The sequence below is a fragment of the Delphinus delphis genome, chromosome 21, assembly GCF_949987515.2.
Source record: "Delphinus delphis chromosome 21, mDelDel1.2, whole genome shotgun sequence".
In the NCBI taxonomy this organism is placed as follows: Eukaryota; Metazoa; Chordata; class Mammalia; order Artiodactyla; family Delphinidae; genus Delphinus; species Delphinus delphis.
Window position 1 is genome coordinate 32,216,076 of NC_082703.1, and position 23,087 is coordinate 32,239,162.

Consider the following 23,087-nt stretch of genomic DNA (forward strand, 5'->3'; position numbering starts at 1 on the left):
TTAATTATGAGAAGACACAATACTGAAAAGAAACATTCATGAGGTCTTTATTAATTAAGTAGCACTTTCTTCTCCTCTATACCTGACACAAGGCGAGGTATATGAAGAGAGTGAGTTCAAGAAACTAATGTTATTTTGTTATCATTGTGCTAGAAGTAACAAACTGACTGAATCTATAAACCCTCCAAATAGCAATACCTATGGGTTTTCTTCCATTTGATATATTTTTCTAGACTAAAAATAGATTGATTTCAGTGATTATTTCCTTTATTGGGATATGAAGGAATCCTCGAGAACCATTCAATTAAGATAATAATAAAAACAACCAGTAAAATTTTTCCCCATAAAAATGTGAGAAGACATGATCTCAACTATTTTTTTTTGCTCTAATTTATAGTTAGATAAATTCTAGGGGCTTAAATATATCTTTGATGTTCTCAAAGAGTGTTTAAGCTAAAATAAACATTATCTGCAGATTTACCTCTCTTTGAATAATAATCAGTCTTTGCTTTTACTTAGAACATAGAGAAGAAGAAATATTGCTACAATCTTTCTTAGAAAAAAAAAATCCTGTTTCCAAATTTTTTACATAACTTCCTCTTTTAATACAGGTATTGTCTGTCTACTTCCTCTTCAGATGTTCTGTAAGAATAGAAGTGGCCATGGTAATATTTAGGGGAGTTTTGAAAATTTTCTAACATTTCATCTCCTGTTCATTGAAAAATAGCTACCAGTTGAGATTTTTTCTATAAATAACTTTTGTTCTAATATTATTTCTTATCCCTGTATATGGAAACTATCAACAAGAAAGCAGCAATGACAAGGAGCCAATGACTGCATCTTTGTGTAGAGGCTGTGGCTGAAACTCTACGTCTCCTGAAACAGAGACTTTGTCTTCTCTGAACTTCAAGATTCTAATCCACAAAACATGGGTATTGAAATGGATAATCGCTAAGATCTCCTCCAACTCACAAAATGTGATCCTACTTTACAGTTGGCTCCTGTGTTTGACATGTCATACTAACTGGAGGTTTTCTTCATGTCTAGCTTAACTACCATGTCTTGTAAGGGATGCCCCAAACCTTTTTTTGAGCACATTCTCAGGAGTGATATAGCACAAAGGCTATTTGCAAATTAGCACAGGATTGGCTAATTCTACTATCATTCAACAAAAGTAGGGTGACAACTGCAGTGTTATTTCTATAGCAAACATGCATCTTTAATTTCCTACCATCTAACCAAACACTATTCAGAGTCTTAGTGTAAATGGTGGCATGTGTATAAAACTGCCAACATCAGTAACAGCATATCACCACTCATCCCAAACTAAGAATTTGAGACCTATTGAGAATGACTATTTTTAAAATCTTACAGGCTCTAATAATACAAAAATGAATTCAACATACTTATTATCAAAAAGTATATTGATATGAAAATAGGCTGGTTTACAAACAAGTACAGCAAAGTCTATCATTGCAATGATACACACATGCAAATGGCATCTCATCCAGAGGTAGATGGGTGAAGGGAAGGGGAGGGACTCAGTCAAGTCCTGGGATGACTGTTACCTGAACTAAATCTCATGGGATAGAAGAAACTGAGTCAGAAGGAGCAGTTGGCAGGATTGCAGGGCGTCAAGGAGTTGCAACTCAGGTGAAATAGAGAATCATGTCCCTAAAGGTAGCAGATATGTGAGAGATTATTGTGACACCGGGAAACTGCTTTTAATCATTTTAAAATGAATAAATAGTACGAGGTAATATGGATATGATGTTATGCTTAATGCAAAAAAAAGGCTTTTCATACCATGCTAAGTAGCTTGGATTTTTAAATGTAGCATGAGGGAAACTGATAATTTTAACTTGATAGTCAACATTGTACTTTAAAAAATAACTTTGCTCACAGAGGAGCAATTCAAAGTGAGATGGCCCAATAGAGTGTATGGAGGCCAAATATGTTGAAGTAAGACAAAAAAATACTGAGATTCTAAACTTCTCTGGGGGTAATCTAGATGGTAAGAGAGATTTGAAAGATATTCAAAATGTAGAATTGACAGAATGTAGTGACTCATGAAAAATGGAGAGCTGTGGGCGGAGTCAAATCGCATCAGGGAGGACTCTTAGTCCCTACTTAGGTTGGCTGGATGGTGGTGTTACATTTCAAAACTGGGAATATGAGAATATGATCAGGCATGAGAAGGAAAACATTAATGCCTGGGTGCATTGTTAACCCAGTGTTGGGCTCCAAGGGTAGAAAATAGCCTTGGGAATAACTAAGGAGAGAAGGAAGAAAAAAGGACCAAAAAGAATGCAAGTTTGATTGCACATGGACATGTGCCAGACAGTCCTTCAGTTTCTCATCCATGTGGTAATCTTACCACCTATAAATTTACTCATAAGGAAAGTAGGCTGAAAAGGAACACATGATTTAGACCAAATCACACGAGTCAAAGGTTCAAACGTCAGGAACTAAACCCAGTTCATTCTGGCAACCAAATGTTTTTCTTTCAGCTATACCTCGAGGTAGAAATTGAAGCACTGTTAATTGGGGCTGGAACACATCTAACATAGGCAGACGGATATGACATAACAAAAGTGGAATCAGTTATTATTTATCGATGCAGAAGGAATCTTGGTGTAAAAGCATGCACGAATCTCTCAGAGATCCTTACTCTCATCTCTCCTACTAGTTTTCTTTTCTTTTCCCAGTTTCTGTTAAATTATTATACCAATAGAGCAAAAAAGAAGTCTGGGCTTGTATGCTTTTCAGTTTGAAATATATTTCTCTCCTATAGTGAAAATGTCTGCACTTATACAAGAGATTAAAAAAAATTAAATATACCTATACTGGCATATAAGAATTTATTAACAGAAGAAAAAAAACCCACATAAATTATTTAACATCTTTATTGGAGTATAATTGCTTTACAATGGTGTGTTAGTTTCTGCTTTATAACAAACTGAAACAGTTATATATATACATATGTTCCCATATCTCTTCCTTCTTGACCTCCCTCCCTCCCACCCTCCCTATCCCACCCCTCTAGGTGGTCACAAAGCACCGAGCTGATCTCCTTGTGCTATGCAGCTGCTTCTCACTAGCTATCCATTTTAGGTTTGGTAGTGTATGTATGTCCATGCCACTCTCTCACTTTGTCACAGCTTACCCTTTCCCCTCCTTGTATCTTCAAGTCCATTCTCTAGTAGGTCTCTGTCTTTATTCCTGACTTGCCCTTAGGTTCTTCACGACCATTTTTTCCCCTTAGATTCCATATATATGTGTTAGCATATGGTATTTGTTTTTTTCTTTCTGACTTACTTCACTCTGTATGACAGACTCTAGGTCCATCCACGTCACTACAAATAACTCAATTTTGTTTCTTTTTATGGCTGAGTAATATTCCATTGTATATACGTACCACATCTTCTTTATCCATTCATCTGTTTATGGACACTTAGGTTGATTCTATTTCCTGGCTATGGTAAATAGAGCTGCAATGAACATTTTGGTACATGACTCATTTTGAATTATGGTTTTCAAAGGGTATAGGCCCAGTAGTGGGGTTGCTGGGTCCTATGGTAGTTCTATTTTTAGTTTTTTAAGGAACCTCCATACTGTTCTCCAGAATGGCTGTATCAATTTACATTCCAACCAACAGTGCAAGAGGGTTCCCTTTACTCTACACCCTCTCCAGCATTTATTGTTTGTAGATTTTTTGATGATGGCCATTCTGACTGGTGTGAGATGATATCTCATTGTAGTTTTGATTTGCATTTCTCTAATGATTAATGATGTTGAGCATCCTTTCATGTGTTTGTTGGCAATCTGTATATCTTCTTTGGAGAAATGTCTATTTAGGTCTTCTGCCCATTTATGGATTGGGTTGTTTGTTTTCTTGATATGGAGCTGCATGAGCTGCTTGTTAATTTTGGAGATTAATCCTTTGTCAGTTGCTTCATTTACAAATATTTTCTCCCATTCTGAGGGTTGTCTTTTCATCTTGTTTATGGTTTCCTTTGCTGTGCAAAAGCTTTTAAGTTTCATTAGGTCCCAATTGTTTATTTTTGGTTTTATTTCCATTTCTCTAGGAGATGGATCAAAAAGGATCTTGCTGAGATTTATATCATAGAGTGCTCTGCCTATGTTTTCCTCTAAGAGTTTGATAGTGTCTGGCCTTACATTTAGGTCTTTAATCCATTCGGAGTTTATTTTTGTGTATGGTGTTAGGGAGTGATCTAATTTCATACTTTTACATGTATCTGTCCAGTTTTCCCAGCACCACTTTTTGAAGAGACTGTCTTTTCTCCACTGTATATTCTTGCCTCCTTTATCAAAGATAAGGTGACCATAAGTGCATGGGTTTATCTCTGGGCTTTCAATCCTGTTCCATTGATCTATATTTCTGTTTCTGTGCCAGTACCATACTGTATTGATTACTGTAGGTTTGTAGTATAGTCTGAAGTCAGGGAGCCTGATTCCTCCACCTCCGTTTTTCTTTGTCAAGATTGCTTTGGCTATTCGGGATCTTTGTGTTTCCATACAAATTGTGAAATTTTTTGTTCTAGTTCTGTGAAAAATGCCAGTGGTAGTTTGATAGGGATTGCACTGAATCTGTAGATTGCTTTGGGTAGTACAGTCATTTTCACAATGTTGGTTCTTCCAATCTAAGAACATGGTACATCTCTCCATCTGTTTGTATCATCTTTAATTTCTTTCATCAGTGTCTTGTAGTTTTCTGCATACAGGTCTTTTGTCTCCTTAGGTAGGTTTATTCCTAGATATTTTATTCTTTTTGTTGCAGTGGTAAATGGCAGTGTTTTTTTAATTTCAATTTCAGATTTTTCATCATTAGTGTATAGTAATGTTAGAAATTTCTGTGCATAAATATTGTATCCTGCTACTTTACCAAATTCATTGATTAGCGCTAGTAGTGTTCTGCTGGCATCTTTAGGGTTCTCTATGTATAGTATCATGTCATCTGCAAAGAGTGACAGCTTTACTTCTTCTTTTCCGATTTGGATTCCTTTATTTCTTTTTCTTCTCTGATTGCTATGGCTAAAACTTCCAAAACTATGTTGAGTAATAGCTGTGAGAGTGGGCAACCTTGTCTTGTTCCTGATCTTAGTGGAAATGGTTTCAGTTTTTCACTATTGAGGACGATGCTGGCTGTGGGTTTGTCATATATGGCCTTTATTATGTTGAAGAAAGTTCCCTCTATGCCCAGTTTCTGGAGGGTTTTATTATAAATTGGTGTTGAATTTTGTCGAAAGCTTTCTCTGCATCTATTGAGATGATCATATGGTTTTTCTCCTTCAATTTGTTAATATGGTGTATCACAGCGATTGATTTGCGTATATTGAAGAATCCTTGCATTCCTGGGATAAACCCCAGTTGATCATGGTTTATGATCCTTTAAATGTGCTGTTGGATTCTCTTTGCAAGTATTTTGTTGAGCAATTTTGCATCTATGTTCATCAGTGATATTGGCCTGTAGTTTTCTTTTTGTGTGACATCTTGTCTGCTTTTGGTATCAGGGTGATAGTGGCCTCATAGAATGAGTTTGGGAGTTATCCTCCCTCTGCTATATTTTGGAAGGGTTTGAGAAGGATAGGTGTTAGTTCTTCTCTAAATGTTTGATAGAATTCGCCTGTGAAGCCATTTGGTCCTGGGCTTTTGTTTGTTGGAAGATTTTTAATCACAGTTTCAATTTCAGTGCTTCTGATTGCTCTGTTCATATTTTCTATTTCTTCCTATTTCAGTCTTGAAAGGTTGTACTTTTCTAAGAAATTGTCCATTTCTTCCAGGTTGTCCATTTTATTGGCATATAGTTGCTTGTAGTAATCTCTCATGATCCTTTGTATTTCTGCAGTGTCAGTTGTTACTTCCCCTTTTTCATTTTGAATTCTATTGATTTGAGTGTTCTCCTTTTTTCTTGATGAGTCTGGCTAATGGTTTATCAATTTTGTTTACCTTCTCAAAGAACCAGCTTTTAGTTTTATTGATCTTTGCTATCATTTCCTTCATTCCTGTTTCATTTATTTTTGATCTGATCTTTATGATTTCTTTCCTTCTGCTAACTTTGGGGTATTTTTTTTCTGCTTTCTCTAATTGCTGTAGGTGTAAGGTCAGGTTGTTTATTTGAGATGTTTCTTGTTTCTTAAAGGTAGGATTGTATTGCTATTAGCTTCCCTCTTAGAATAGCTTTTGCTGCATCCCATAGGTTTTGGTTGTCGTGTTTTCATTGTCATTTGTTTCTAGGTATTTGTTGATTTCCTCTTTGATTTCTTCAGTGATCTGTTGGTTATTAAGTAGTGTATTGTTTAGCCTCCATGTGTTTGTATTTTTTACAGGTTTTTTCCTGTAATTGATATCTAGTCTCATAGCGTTGAGGTCAGAAAACATACTTGATACGATCTCAATTTTCTTAAATTTACCAAGGCTTGATTTGTGACCCAAGATATGATCTATCCTGGAGAAAGTTCCATAAGCGCTTGAGAAGAATGTGTATTCTGTTGTTTTTGGATGGAATGTCCTATAAATATCACTTAACTCCATCTTGTTTAATGTATCATTTAAAGTTTGTGTTTCCTTATTTATTTTCATATTGGATCATCTGTCCATTGGTGAAAGTGGAGTGTTCAAGTCCCCTACTATGATTGTGTTACTGTCAATTTCCCCTTTTATGGCTGTTAGTATTTGCTTTACATATTGAGGTGTTCCTATGTTGGGTGCATAAACATTTACAATTGTTACATCTTCTTCTTGGATTGATCCCTTGATCATTATGTAGTGTCCTTCTTTGTCTCTTGTAATAGTCTTTGTTTTAAAGTCTATTTTGTCTGATATGAGAATTGCTCCTCCAGTTTTCTTTTGATTTCCATTTGCATGGAATATGTTTTTCCATCCCCTCACTTTCAGTCTGTATGTGTCCCTAGGTCTGAAGTGGGTCTCTTGTAGACAGCATATATATGGGTCTTGTTTTTGTATCCATTCAGCCAGTCTGTGTCTTTTGGTTGGAGCATTTAATCCATTTACATTTAAGGTAATCATCGATATGTATGTTCCTATTACCAGTTTCTTGATTGTAGGACTTTTCCTTCTCTTGTGTTTCTTGCATAGAGAAGTTCCTTTATCATTTGTTGTAAAGCTGGTTTGGTGTTGCTGAGCTCTCTCAGCTTTTGCTTGTCTGTAAAGGTTTTAATTTCTCCATCAAATCTGAATGAGATCCTTGCTGGTAGAGTAATCTTGTTTGCAGGGTTTTCTCCCTCATCACTTTAAATATTTCCTGCCACTCCCTTCTGCCTTGCTGAGCTTCTGATGAAAGATCAGCTGTTAACCTTATGGGGACTCCCTTGTGTGTTATTTGTTGTTTTTCCCTTGCTGCTTTTAATATGTTTTCTTTGTATTTAATTTTTGATAGTTTGATTAATATGTGTCTTGGTGTGTTTCTCCTTGGATTTATCCTGTATGGAACTCTCTGTGCTTCCTGGAATTGACTATTTCCTTTCCCATATTAGGGAAGTTTTCAACTATAATCTCTTCAAATATTTTCTCAGTCCCTTACTTTTCCTCTGCTTCTTCTGGGATATCTATAATTCAAATGTTTGTGCATTTAATATTGTCCCAGAGGTCTCTGAGACTGTCCTCAATTCTTTTCATTCTTTTTTCTTTATTCTGCTGTGTGGTAGTTATTTCCACTATTTTATCTTCCAGTTCACTTATCCGTTCTCCCGTCTCAGTTATTCTGCTATTGATCCCTTCTAGAGAATTTCAAATTTCATTTATTGTGGGGCTTCCCTGGTGGCGCAGTGGTTGAGTCCGCCTGCTGATGCAGGGGACACGGGTTCATGCCCCAGTCCGGGAAGATCCCACATGCTGCGGAGTGGCTAGGCCCGTGAGCCATGGCTGCTGAGCCTGCGCATCTGGAGCCTGTGCTCCACAATGGGAGAGGCCACAACAGTGAGAGGTCTGCGTACCGCAAAAAAAAAAAAAAAAAAATTCATTTATTGTGTTGTTCATCACTGTTTGTTTGCTCTTTGGTTCTTCTAGGTCCTTGTTAAAAGTTTCTTGTATTTTCTCTATTCTACTTTTAAGATTTTGGATCATCTTTTTTTTTTTCCTCTGAATCCCCTCTCCTGACACACCGCGAAACAATGGTCTCTTACCTCTTCGGCAGCTCCAGAGTTTTTCCTGGACTCCCTCCCGGCTAGCCATGGTGCACTAACCCCCTGCAGGCTGTGTTCACGCCGCCAACCCCAGTCTTCTTCCTATGCTCCGACCAAAGCCTGAGCCTCAGCTTCCAGCCCTGCCCGCCCCGGCGGGGGAGCAGACAAGCCTCTTGGGCTGGTGAGTGGCGGTCGGCACCGATCCTCTGTGCGGGAATCTCTCCGCTTTGCCCTCTGCACCCCAGTGGCTGCGCCCTCCTCCACGGCTCCGAAGCTTCCCTCTCCGCCACCCGCAGTCTCTGCCCGTGAAGGGGCTTCCTAGTGTGTGGAAACCTTTCCCCCTTCTGGTGCAGGTCCCGTACCTATTCGTTTGTCTCTGTTTATTCTTTTTTCTTTTGCCCTACCTAGGTATGTGGGGAGTTTCTTGCCTTTTGGGAGGTCTGAGGTCTTCTGCCAGCGTTCAGTAGGTTTTTCTGTAGGAGTTGTTCCACGTGTAGATGTATTTCTGATGTATCTGTGGGGAGGAAGGTGATCTCCACATCTTACTCTTCCGCCATCTTGAAGCTCCTCTCCCACATATGTCTTTTTTCTATATGTTGTGTTTAAAGGACAGCTATATCACAAAATATATATCTTAAAATACGCTTTATACTACAAGGTTGAAACTCATAATTTAAAAAGAACAGAGCCTGCGCTGAGCCTGCGCGTCTGGAGCCTATGCTCCGCAATGGGAGAGGCCACAGCAGTGAGAGGCCCGTGTACCGCAAAAAAAGAAAAGACTGATATATCTATCTCACCCATTATTTTAGAGATCAGGTAAATTGGCCTAACGAGCATAAAATTCTCTAAGCCCTCCAATAGTTTTGGCCTTACTAGAATATCCAAGGTAATACAGCAAAGAGAGAGACCAGTCTTGTATATATCTTATGTGTCAATTACCAGCTCAATGAACTCAACAAATGTATCAAATATATCCACCTGTGTTATCTAACATCTGTCTATCTATCTATGACCTATCTCTCCCCTAAGCTTCCCTCCTCATTGCAAAATATCTTTTGGAGTATTATCAGACAAAACCAGTGGAACCTACCTGAATTTGTGATAGTTTACTTAATTCTCTAGGAGGAGGTTTTTTGTTTTTGTTTTTGTTGGTTGATTCTGTGATCTCATGAGCACCCATATGTCAGAAATTTAAAGTCTCTTTCTGATTTGGGGTCCCTATGGATCTTGCTATCAGAGAAAATTATTTAGAACAATTCCCTTAACTAAAATAGAGCACATTAACACTAGATAAATCCTAAGGATTTCGACTGTGGTCATGCCGTCTTAGACTTATAGCAAGAAGGGACTGTAAAATTCTCCAGGCTTGAACTTAAAAAACAAGAGACCACAAGGCTCTATACAACCCATACCTTGCCTCTCCCTCCGAACAATCTCCTTCTGCTCTCACTTCTGACCACCATCCTCACCATTCTATAACCGTATCTGCCTTCCTTCCATTGTCCAATGTGTATGAGCTCATTCCTTCCTTAGGATACTCTGTCTAGAAGGCATCAGAAGTCTGGCTCATCCTTGTCATCCAGGTCTTGCCATATATGCCCCACTCCTACCCCCAAAAGGGCTTTTTCTTACATGATCTCCAAATCTAGAGTAGTACCGCAGTAATTCTGCTAGCATCATCCTGTGTCATTTTCGTATGAGCACATACTATATTTTATTTTATTTTCTCCATTTCATGCCATCTAGATAGAATTTAGTACCTAATTAGTGCCTGGCCTGCTGTAGTTGCTTGAAAATTGTTTGAATGAGTTGATTTAGTTAGTAAGGAGGAAAAAAATTGGGTAGTATTTAAACTAAAACTTGAAACACAGCACTTTTCCACATTATATACATTTTAAACATTTCTAAGAACAAAGAAAATGTGTAATAGCACCCAGCTACTCCTAACCCTTGTAAGACATTAACAAATGGAAACAAAGAACAATGCTGACAAGATGGAATTGTCTATTACCTTACTGAGACCTGATGCCCAGTGTAACTCCAATTCTATTAGGTTATCCCATTTTTAGTGTTCCCAACACACTACAATGCCTCACCATCAGACCTCAAATCTGGGATCGCATGTGCTTTTAATTACATCTTGATAATGCTGTGATCGCCTCTTAATTTTATTTATTGCTTCATCCACCAGCAGCTAAATACAATGAAAGGATTCCAAGTTAGAAGCAAATTCCCCAAAAGGAAATGGAGATTTTCTAGCAATTTGTATCTGCAGACTGTTTCCAAAGAACAATATAGGAATCATACACAAATCCACTATTACTTGGTGTGAAAGTAGCAGGGGATTGGGACAGGAAGCTATGGTTCACAAAGCAAGAGGGAGCGTGAAAGAGGGTTGGCCGAGCTAGAAATGATGTTCTCACAGCATCATTTCTTGCAAGAATGAATCAGTAGAAGAAACATATGGGATTTGCTTCTGTGTTGAAGATGCTCCCATGGGTAATATAAAGTCCTATAAAGAAACAAGCAATATTCATTTGAAGACAAAAAAATTAATAAAAATAAAATCTCAAAAAAGAAACAAGTTAGTAGGAATTAGAATTGGTGTTCTAGATCTTACAAGTCTGCCCATCCCTTTTGAATTCCATTTTCTCATTTGTTCTTTACAATCCATATTTTACCAAAGTCATTTCCTGTCATATAATTCTGTGTTATCTTGATAAGCTGTGATAGTTCCTTGTGAAAGGGACTTCTGTTTACATATCTTTATATCACAAACAACAGCTGATGGTTTTACACAATTAAATTCTGATGGCACTAACTATAGCATTAATTGATAGTAGTTCATGGCATTACCTACAGTATTCAAATACAAGTAAAAACTGTACAGGAAGAATTTGCTTATTCATATACCCAATAAGTTTGTACTAAGCGTCTATTCTGTGCTAGTAACTGTCATAGACACTGGAGATATTGTAATGAACAAAACAGACAGAATCCCCTGCCTTCTTGGAGCTCACATTCTACTTTGAAAAGAGCGACAAAAAACAAACAAGCAAACATAAAATATATAGTACGTCAGCTGGTCATAGAGTCACTGAAGCAATACAAAGCAGAGAAGGGGATAAGATTGCACTTAGGTTGTAATAATACGTTAGGTGTTTTTGTTTGTTTGCTTGTTTGTTTCACCTATGCAAATTTCTTTTATCACCATCCAAAAGAGTACATGTACCTTCCTAAAGTGCTAAAAGAGTTTAACGAAGCTTGTAAATCTTATGAATTATCGATGTACTCAAGGCAAAGAAAAACGTTACTCACCATTTTTTGTGCTGTGCCTCTGTGTGTGTTTTGGTGCATGAGGAGATGCTACTTAAGCCTCAAGTATGTAATGTTCTTTGGGTGGAAAAATCCATATCTAATTTGACCAATACAATTGATCACTTTTTATTTGTACATGATTATAAAATACCATGGTATGTGTCAATCACCCAGGACACCAGCATAATATATGACAAATAAGAGTTAACTCCTCAAGCATAGTTCTTCTCTCTTCCCACCAAAAATAGCACTGTCAGCTCTAGCTCTTCTAATGGAGGAAGGAATTTATTTCCTGCAAAATGTGCTAATCTGTGCTGTGGAAAAGTACTTACACATATTATATGCTTAATAAACACTGAGAGTTAATTAAAAGGGAAAGAAGTGGAATTTTAAATGCCAGGTCAACAGGATATGAATATATTTTGGTAGTAGTCTAGAGGGGAAGACTCCAAGGCCTATATGCTCTGAACCATCGCTCTTTCTTTCTGTCATTCAAGCACGCAATAAAACAACTGCATTGCAAAGCTGTCTCAGTGCTGATAAATGTGAATTAATTAGGTATCAATAAAAATATGAAGTCTCAGAAGCACTGAGCCTTAACAGGTGGATTTGAATCTAGCAGTAGATGTAGATTCATTAGAAATGAATCTTCATTCTAAAAATGTGAGAAGGAGGCAGCTTAAATAGAGACAGAACAGTAATAACCAAATAAACAAAGAAAATTACTGTAAATTTCAGCTTCACATCTTGGCCAGCTCTGTACTTTTTCATTATTACTTTATCCTTCCCATTTTCTCTATGTTTGATCCAAACTTTTGAAAATATTTTTATGAGATCAGGTCTACTTTAATTAGTAAGCTTAGTTTGAGATTTGTCACAGATTTGATTTGTGTATACTTTTCTGTACTCAAGAGTGTTCTTTTAGGATCATATTCAAAGAAAATGCTCAGCATATCTTGATTGTTTTTAGCCTTTGGATTTAGCCTCATTTTTCTTATTTTAGAAAAAAGGCTCTTTATGTACAGTAATACTTACTCTTAAATGTATTTTCCAATAGCTGTGTACATGTTATTCTATACCTCTTGAATGAACAGATTTCCATTTAATTCAGAGCAAAAGTTTTGTTTTGTTTTTTTACAAGTTAATAAGCAAACCAGATTTCTACACCAATAGGTAAAGACAAAGTTAGAGCAATAACACAGTAAAGCCAGAATATCTTTAGAGAGTTACGGAAGAAAAGGATCGAAATTGCCATACATTAAAAAATAGCTCTTAATTTGAATTCCAAATTTCATAATTAAAGTTTGAAAAGATACCTCTTTATTACATAACCTGCACAACTATTTTTCTCAGACAGATGAACTCTTTTTTCCAGTTGTTACAGGTAAAGTAACGCCAGCTTTCCGGCAATCCAGTTATTCAGTATCATAGCCAGTCAGCATTTTCCTTTTTCTTTTCTAGATGGTAAAAACCCCGACATTCCTGAGTCTCCCCAAAGCAATCATTTAGGGCTCCAAATATTTAGGAAGAAACTCTGCAGACAACCTAGCAGCATATTAGTTACTTCCTTCTACAGATTAGCAAATCCAGACACTAAAAAGTGGATGGCATTTTAGAATTTCACACCTAGGACCATTTTAGAATGAAAATAAAAAAAGAATAGGGCTTGGATCCTGGGTCTCTTCAAAAGAAAGGCAGGGGGTACATTTTGTGAAATCACTGTTTAATAAAACTGAGTAGGTTTGTCACTCACTTAAATTTTATGGTCCTAAATTCTTGGGGAAATGGAACATTGACAGACCATCGCATCCATCCTAACAGAACTTTACACTGTACAGTGTCCTCACAACAAAATAGGAAACAATGCTAAGAAGGTCACTGAAATCCTTCTGCCTATCATTAGAAACTTTACTCTTTGTTAGCAATGACATGCAACTACTCCAGATTTCTCACTCACCACGCTTTCAAGGTATGGACAATAGATACCTTTCAGGCCAGTATAAGGTGCTTGTGAAATCTGCAGAGGAATGGTTGGCAAGGTGACACACTTCTGCAGTGCAGCCAACTAAAAGAGGCTGTTTTCAAAGGAGTTCTCCTTCTGGTTAGATGCCACAGCCCAAGAAGTTTATGACAACCACAGGGCCCCAGCCCTCCGCAGAAAACCAATCCAATAACAGAAATTTGTACAATATAATTCCTGTGAACTAGAGAATACCAAATTTCTTCTGCAAACCACTTGGCCTCACACCATTGAGACTTGTGTTGCTTTGACGTGGGAAAAGATAGCAGGTCAACAAAATGTGTCAAATAAGCTCCACTCCTTTTGAGATTTGAATAGCCAAGTAGTAGTCTGTGTGTTGGCAAAGAAATTTATATACACAGACAGATATAGATATAGATGGTATAGATATAGACAAAGGTATATAGAGGGAGAAGTATAGGTATAGGTATATACACATGACTGTGTGTGTGTGTATGTGTGTGTGTGTTGGGCTTGGGAGAATCATAATGGCGTGTGCATTGTTGGGAAAGACTGGCATGGAAACAGACATGGTGGACTTCCTATATTTTATTTTCAAAACTGACTCAGCCTGAAATTAACATGAAAATAAAGGTTACCAATATTAATAATTAAAATCCATGCTGAAATTTGGAAGTGACACATCCCGGCTCAGAGTGGCATTTTTTAAGTTCAATAAACCCAGTTCTTTACCCAAGGTACCTCACTTCTACTTTTTGTTTGCAAATGTAGCTTGCTTCCTGGTTTGTTTTTCATTGTGGTCTTAGTGAACACAGAGAGAGCCATCACAGGAAGAAAGCACTTGGGCAGACATTAAAATGCTGTTAGGATGTTACTGAGTATGCAAGGTGTTGTCCTTTTGCTTTTAGTTTGACAACTTGGGAAATATTTTATTTTTCTTATAAGAAGCTTCATTTTTGTCATTTCCGTATTTGGGGAGCTCTCTTATAGGAAAATTAGTATAAATGTAAATGATGGTCCTCAAATATTTTAGCCATGAAATCTAGGAATATGTTAATAACAAATTTAAATTAAAATGCTATAATAACATTTGTGATAACTTGTCCATCCCTTGTCCCTTTTTATCATTCAGTAGTGGTAAGCTAAGAAATCACATTTTCTTTATAATTCTAATGAAGGCCTATTTTAGATTAGTATATTATTTAAATGTGTAAACTGCAAATTGACAACATCTGGTACTTTAATGCAAGATGATATGGCACTGATTGTAAGATCAAGGTTACAGAATTTGACACAGGTTTTTTATGCATTACAAAAATAGCAATAATTAATTCAAAGCTGCAACTGACTGCATTTTGATGCCCTTTGAACTTTGATATGAAAAGATCTGTAGTATCTTCTTAATTGGTGCACAGAAGTAACACAGAAAAGCATGATAGAAATACGACATACTTAAAAAATGAAAATGACTGCATGTTTTAATACCTTTAGCATTTATAACCATTAAATAAAATATCTTAAGTGGTCATTGAGATCTAATATATTACTGACTGTCTCACTGCAAATCTATGATGTTCTGTTAAAATTACTATTTCAAGCTGTTATTTGTTCATTGAACAAAGTTCATACATAGCATAACAAATTATTTGAAAGAGACAATTCATATGATATGATAGTAGGCAATGAAACAAACATACAAATATACTTCATATATATAACTGGAAATTAATATAAAACAATTTTATCCATAGGTATCTAATCATTTCTTTAAAAGTTTTCAAAATAAAACAATTAGTTTTAAAGGGTAAATTCAGAATTAAGCAGTAATAAATAATGAAGTTTATTCAGTAATTAGTATCCTGTACGTTGATGGAAAAATGCTCAATAGGCATTTTTTAAATTTAGCACATTATAAACATGATTACATTTCATTAGTAAGAGATAAAAAATATAGTTAACCTTTTTTATCTACTTCGAGTGAGTGTAAAAAAAAAGTGATGCTAACAACTTCAACAAAAATAGAAAATCATTAAGCTAACATAAAGAAATCAAGTTTTGTGTCCTCAGTGCAAATTCATTACTCTATTCAAGAATCCCCTGAAAGAAGGTATAATGTTTATTTGTATTTCTGAAATGATTTTAAAAATGTGTTCCCAAAAGCTTTATAAACAGCAGGGAAATTTGTCTGAAGAACAATTAATAAGACAATGAATCTAAAGTTTCATAAAGTTTTGAAACATTTTTTAGTGGTATTAAGCTTGTGGGCCATTTGTAAAGATGGCATAGTACATTGGAACAGTACATCAAAAGTCAGGAACTTTATTCCCAATTTCTATCATCTATGAAATGCCCTCAGACAACCCTCTTTAACCTTTGCTTCTACACAGGGAGAAAATAAATATAATAATATTTGCTTCTTACAAGACAAAATTTTTCCAAAGATTCATGGGCAATTCTTAAAAACAGGTTTTGAAGTCCTAGGGGGAAAGAGTTGTGTCATTTAGCACTATAAAATATTATTTCAAAACTGAACTATGAATGTCCACTCGTTATGAATTTCAAAATCAATCTCAAAAGACAAGACTTTTACGTAGAGAATATTTTTCTTGGTTGAAGTGTCATGCACTTGGCAAAAGATTTAGTGTTTTAGGAAAGGACCTGTATAGGAATAAATTTTCAGAACTGAAACTTTCTGAATGTCTCTATGCATTTTAAATAAGATAAAAACGTCAGTATCCCAGTGTTGTGAACTTTTAGCCCAACACAAAGATGGGCGTTGTCACAGAGAATGACGCTAACCCTAAGGCGGGATGTGTCATCTCCCATGAGATTTGGGTTCTTCTTCTCCCTCCTGACTTCATCACACTGTATTCAGAGTGAGCACATATTCCCAGTAAGATTCAGTCAAATGTGAAGGTATAGATCACAGACAGATACTGAATGCTCAGAGACAGGTAAGAAGACAGAAAGCAAGAGGAAACAAGGTGTATATTAGTATATAGTACTTATGCTTCAATTCGTTTAATATAACTACAAATCTCTTAAAAGGAACTAATTTTTTTTCCATTAAAGAAGCTGAAGCAAATTATGATTAAGTGAATTATCAAGAATCACAGAGATAGTGGTAAACTTATTATTCACTAGCAGGTCACCTGACTCTAATTAACTTTTACTTTTGCAGCATCAACTAGGAAATAGATGATGCTCCCTAAGGTCAGAATGTTTCATTTGTAGGTGGGAATGACTGCGTTAAGTTGACTACCAGAGAAAAAAATCTTTCATTCAACACAAAGAAAAAGAAAAAAAAAATATATATATATACACACACACATCTTGCTCCTCCTTCTATTTACTACATTTCTAAAGAGTCCTTGGCCAACCGTTTCTACCTACAATGTTTCTGAAGTAGACCTGCTCCTTCCACACCTTTGGCTGTGACCTCCACCCACTTTAGCACATGTGGCTGTAGTATCTGCCCTAATAACACTTTCTCTATCTGCCTGAAATAGATAGAATGAAACTGCATACCTACCCAAAGAGAGAATTACACAAACACATGAGCTAAGCTCTACAACTTGATTTTGAAATGTATTTATGTGTTCTAATATGAAATATTATATGGGGACTATATATGTAATCTGTCTGGAAAGTTTTGCTTTTTTAAAAAAAGTGTACAATTAGTTATCTATTTGTTGATGAAAGAACCATGTTGAAGTTCAATAGATCTGTTGCACAACCATGTGAATGTACTTAACACCACTGAATTGTACACTTAAAAATGATTAAGATGGTAAATTTAATGCTATGCTTTTTTAAACCACTATAATAAAAGAAAAAAAAAAACTTTCCCCCCAAACAAACAAACCATGTTGCTATTTACTTTAAGAATATTAGTAAGAGCATCATGTCCTAAGTTTATATACTACATACAAATTTGTTATAAATGTAAACAGGACACAAACATTGCACACTTTTGTGGACTAGTGATTTAGATATTTACGTGTGAGGTTTCCATGGTTAAGCATTCCAAGTCTTCCTGCTTCAGATATTGATACAGTGAAACATCTGAGGGAGAATTTTCCAGATAAAAAATTTTACAAAACCCATCAATATTATACCTACACTTACTTCCTTCATCCTGGAGTACAGATTGAATAAGTTATATTCAGTCAACAATCCAGTTATAGACACTGAAGTATATTGTCAAGCATTGATTAAACTTAGCTTTTTATATGAAGAGAATGTCTTTTACATGGTAGTATTTTTTTCCTTGTAGAGTTATAAATAAATCAAACATTTCAATTTTACCTTGCATTTAGCATGTTCCTCAATTTTTACAGACACACCATTACGTAAAAAAAAAAAAGAAAAAATGATGCTTTCAGTCAAACAACCAGGTAATTATAGAAAGCTTTAATGAGAAGAGACCCTAAAAATCACCTAGCTCATAACTTAATTTTATCTATAGAAAAATCATACCTGGAGGGGTTGAGTGACCTTTCACAATCACACAGTAAGGGTCTAGTTAACAGTGTAGCCAAAATTAAATGAAAGTATTCTGATCCCCAGACCAGGGTTCTTTCTCATATTAAAGCTAACATTAGGCAGGTACTGTCATTAAACACAGAATCAAATACTTTTCACATTTCAAGGAAATAAGAAAAATAGATTGTCCTTACTTGCATTGACTCTATCATGGTAAAGCAAAAGACCTTTTTAAAAAAGAATCTTTGGAAAATATAAGGTTAATTTTTAAATAAATACATATATGCACATGAATATGGAATATGTGAGCAGAAAGTAAGTATTTAATTTTTTTTTAATTAATGAAACATGCAGAAAGAGAGGATTTTGTTGTTGCTGTTGAATATTTTACTGCATCCACATTTTTGTATTATAACTAATTCCAGTGTTGCAGTGACTTTCACTTCAGCCCTCTAGTCATTACAAGGTCTAATTCCATGTCTCAGCCTCATACATGGCAAAAAGTCTCATACAATTTCCTATTATATCTGTGAGGGTTGCAATTAATCTTTTTTCCAATGTCCTAATGCCTCCAAACTTCGTTTGTGAGAAAGAGAAAAATAAAATAAAATAAAAAAACGGTTCCTATAGAAGCAGAGGAATATTCTGCTTTGTCTCTTATTGCAATAATATTGATTTATCAATACAGACATATACATTTCAGGACCAAGAATATTAAGGAATATAGAATCTCATTCTATAATGATAAACTGGTCAATTATTCAAGAGGACATGACTGTGCTAAACATCTATGCACCTAATAACAGAGCATCAAAACACAGGAAGCAGAATCTGCTAAAATTGCAAGGGGGAAAAGATAAATTCACAATTACAGTTGGAGATTTTAACTTAACTTTCTATAAAACTGCTGAAGCAAAGAGAAGATCATCACCATTATGATAGACTTGAACAGCACTACTTAATTTGACCTAATTAACACTTGTAGAACACTCAAATTAACAAGAGTAGAGTACAGGTTCTTTACAAGTGCACACAGAGCTATTACCAAGAGAAACCATACTGTGGGTGACAAAATAGATTTCTATATATTTACAATGATTCTTCATGCAAAGTATGTTCTTTGACCGCATGGGATTAAATTGAAAATCAATTAACAGAAAGAGATCTGGAAAACTCCCAAATGCATGGAAACTAAATAGATATAAATAGGAAAAGAAGTAAACAGGAAAATTAGAAAGTCAGAATTTAATGAAAATGAAAACCAAAATGTTGGAATATGTGAGATGCAGCTAAAGCAGTACTGAAAAACATTATGGTACTAACCATCTATAATAGAAAGAATAGAAAGAAAGGTGCACAATCAATGATCTCAATTTACATGCTTTTAAGGAAAATCAATAAAATGAATAAAACTCTACACTGATAGGGAAAAATTACAATAGTCAGAAATCACCAATATCAGAAATGAGACACATAGCACAACAATACAGATATTAAAAAGGATGATAAAATAGTAGTACAGATAACTTATTCATTTAAATTTCACAGCTTCAAAGATATAAACAAATTCACTGAAAAGACAAATACACCAAATTACACTTAAAAGAATAGATAACCCGAATAGTCCTCTGTCTATTAAAGGCATTGAATCTATAGTTAGAAACCTCTTCACAAAGCAAACTGCAGTGGTAGATGGTTTCAAAGGTGAATTCTGGAGGATTGGTTCAAGACGGTGAGGTAGAAGGACATGCTCTCACTCCCTCTTTCGAGAACACCACAATCACAACTAACTGCTGAACAATCATCGACAGGAAGTCACTGGAACTCACCAAAAAAGATACCCCACATGCAAAGACAAAGGAGAAGCTGAAATGAGATGGTAGGAGGGGCGCTATCACAAAAAAATCAAATCCCATAACTGCTGGTGGGTGACTCACAGACTGGAGAACACTTATACCACAGAACTCCACCCACTGCAGTGAAGGTACTGAGACACACGTCAGGCTTCCCAACCTGGGGGTCTGGCAATGGGAGGAGGAATTCTTAGAAAAACAGACTATGAAGCCTAGGGGGATTTGATTGCAGGACTTCAGCAGGACTGGGGGAAACAGAGACTTCCAGTCGTGTGCGCATCGGGACCCAGGGGAAGGAGCAGTGACCCCAGGGGAGACTGAACCAGAACCACCTGCTAGTGTTGGAGGGTCTCCTGCAGAGGTGGGGGACAGCTGTGGTTCACCAAGGGACCAGGACACAGGCAACAGAAGTTCTGGGAAGTACTCCTTGGTGTGAGCCTTCCCAGAGTCTGTTATAAGCCCCACCAAAGAGCCCAGGTAGGCTCCAGTGTTGGGTTGCCTCAGGCCAAACAACCAACAGGGAGGGAGCCCAGCCCCACCCAGCAGCAGACAAGCAGACTAAAGTTTTACTGAGCTCTACCACCAGAGTAACACCCAGCTCTACCCACCACTAGTCCCTCCCATCGGGAAACATCCACAAGCCTCTTAGATAGCCTCATCCACCAGATGGCAGACAGCAGAAGCAAGAAGAACTACAATCCTTCAGCCTGTGGAACAAAAAACACATTCACAGAAAGACAGACAAGATGAACATGCAGAGGGCTATGTACCAGATGAAGGAACAAGATAAAACACCAGAAAAACAACTAAATGAAGTGGAGATAGGCAACCTTCCAGAAAAAGAATTCAGAATAATGATAGTGAAGATGATCCAGGACCTCAGAAAAAGAATGGAGGCAGAGATCGAGAAGAATAAAGAAATGTTTAAAAAGACCTAGAAGAGTTAAAGAACAAACAAACAAAGATGACAATACAATAACTGAAATGAAACTACACTAGAAGGAATCAATAGCAGAATAACTGAGGCAGACGAACGGATAAGTGACCTGGAAGACAGAATGGTGGAATTCACTGCTGTGGAACAATATAAAGACAAAAGAATGAAAAGAAATTAAGACAGCTTAAGAGACCTCTGGAACAACATTAAAAGCAACAACATTCGCATTACAGGGGTCCCAGAAAGACAAGAGAGAGAGAAAGGACCCAAAAAAATATTTGAAGAGATTATAGATGAAAACTTCCCTAACATGGGAAAGGAAACAGCCACCCAAGTCCAGGAAGCAGAGAGACTCCCATACAGGATAAACCCAAAGAGAAACACGCCGAGACACATAGTAATCAAATTGGCAAAAATTAAAGACAAAGAAAAATTATTGAAAGCAGCAAGGGAAAAATGACAAATAACATACAAGGGAACTCCCATAAGGTTAACAGCTGATTTCTCAGCAGAAACTCTACAAGCCAGAAGGGAGTGGCATGATATACTTAAAGTGATGAAAGGGAAGAACCTACAACCAAGCTTACTCTACCTGGCAAGGATCTCATTCAGAAATCAAAAGCTTTACAGACAAAAAGCTAAGAGAATTCAGCACCACCAAACCAGCTCTACAATAAATGCTACAGGAACTTCTCTAAGTGGGAAACACAAGAGGAGAAAAGTACCTACAAAAACAAACTCAAAACAATTAAGAAAATGGTCATAGGAACATAAATATCAATAATTACCTTAAACGTGAATGGATTAAACGCTCCAAACAAAACACACAGGCTTGGTGAATGGACACAAAAACAAGACCCATATATATGCTCTGTATACAAGAGCCCCACTTCAGACCTAGCAACACATACAGACTGAAAGTGAGGGGATGGAAAACGATATTCCATGCAAATGGGAATCAAAAGAAAGCAGGAGTAGCAATACTCATATCAGGTAAAATAGACTTTAAAGTAAAGAATGTTACAAGAAACAAGGAAGGACATTACATAATGATCAAGGGATCAATCCAAGAAGAAGATATAACAATTATAAATATATATGCACCCAACATAGGAGCACCTCAATACATAAGGCAACTGCTAACAGCTATAAAACAGGAAATCAACAGTAACACAATAATAGTGGGGGGCTTTAACACCTCACTATACCATGGACAGATCATCCAAACAGAAAATTTATAAGGAAACACAAGCTTTAAATGACACAACAGACCAGATAGATTTAATTGATATTTATAGGACATTCGATCCAGAAACAGCAGATTACACTTTCTTCTCAAGTGAGCATGGAACATTCTCCAGAATAGATTACGTCTTGGGTCACAAGTCAAGCCTCAGTAAATTTAAGAATATTTAAATCATATCAAGCATCTTTTCTGACCACAATGCTATGAGATTAGAAGTCAATTACAAGGAAAAACCCATAAAAAACAGAAACACATGGAGGCTAAACAATACATTACTAAACAACCAAGAGTTCACTGAAGAAATCAAGAAATACCTAGAGACAAATGACAATGAAAACACAATGATCCAAAACCTATGGATGCAGCAAAAGCAGTTCTAAGAGGGAAGTTTATAGCTATACAAGCCTACCTCAGGAAACAAGAAAAATCCCAAATAAAGAATCTAACGTTACACCTAAAGCAACTAGAGAAACAAAAACAAACAAAACCCAAGTTAGCAGAAGGAAAGAAATCATAAATATCAGAGCAGAAATAAATGAAATAGAAACAAAGAAAACAATAGCAAAGATCAATAAAACTAAAACTGGTTCTTTGAGAAGATAAACAAAATTGATAAACCATTAGCCAGACTCATCAAGAAAAAGAGGGACAGGACTCAAATCTATAAAATTAGAAATGAAAAAGGAGAAGTTACAACAGACACCACAGAAATACAAAGCTCCTAAGAGACTACTACAAGCAACTCTATGCCAATAAAATGGACAAAATGGAAGAAATGGACAAATCCTTAGAAAGGTATAAACTTCCAAGACTGAACCAGGAAGAAACAGAAAATATGAACAGACAAATCACAAGTAATGAAATTGAAAATGTGATTAAAAATCTTCCAACAAACAAAAGTCCAGGACCAGATAGCTTCACAGGTGAATTCTATCAAATATTTAGAGAAGAGCTAACAACCATCCTCCTCAGACTCTTCCAAAAAATTGCAGAGGAAGGAACACTCCCAAACTCATTCTGTGAGGCCACCATCACCCTGATACCAAAACCAGAAAAAGATACTACAAAAGAAGAAAATTATAGACCGATATCACTGATGAAT